The sequence below is a fragment of the Penaeus monodon genome, chromosome 24 (assembly GCF_015228065.2).
Source record: "Penaeus monodon isolate SGIC_2016 chromosome 24, NSTDA_Pmon_1, whole genome shotgun sequence".
Taxonomy (NCBI): domain Eukaryota; kingdom Metazoa; phylum Arthropoda; class Malacostraca; order Decapoda; family Penaeidae; genus Penaeus; species Penaeus monodon.
In genome coordinates, this window is record NC_051409.1 from 3,486,995 (window position 1) to 3,487,446 (window position 452).

The 452-nt window shown below is 52.9% G+C and overlaps 1 pseudogene; it reads right to left on the minus strand.

The window, feature by feature from the left end:
• Positions 1-452, minus strand: part of LOC119588806 — a 4,177-nt pseudogene that overhangs the window by 3,114 nt on the left and 611 nt on the right.

Genomic DNA, 452 nt, shown 5'->3' on the forward strand with positions numbered 1-452 from the left:
GTTAACCTATTTTGGGAAGAAATGTGGAACCTGCAGAAGGCAAGGCAATCTTACAGTAATGATCCTGTAGGTAGGACCATGAGGGCGTTGAGGTACAGCGGCGTGGCCAAGTCGCCGCCCATCTGCTGCAGAAGCTGCGGGCGTCGTCCATGAGAAGCTCGTACTTGGTACTCGTCCAGAAGCACTGAGACATCACCGGAAAGAAGGGCGCCGGGCAGGCGGTCACTGCAGGAGGGAAAGCGAAAGCGTCAGTGCTTGAGGTCGGGACTTGCTGCTGGGGAACCGGGGGGGGGGGGCGAAACCTTTGTCGAAAATGCTGCGGCCAGTAAGCTGAACGTCCATCGGTGTTTGTTTGAGCTTAAGCTATGAAGACGTGTGTTCCGGAAATCTTATAATACAGAATTTCGGTGACTTTAGTAACAGACAGCAGAGTGTGTTTATATACGTGAAAC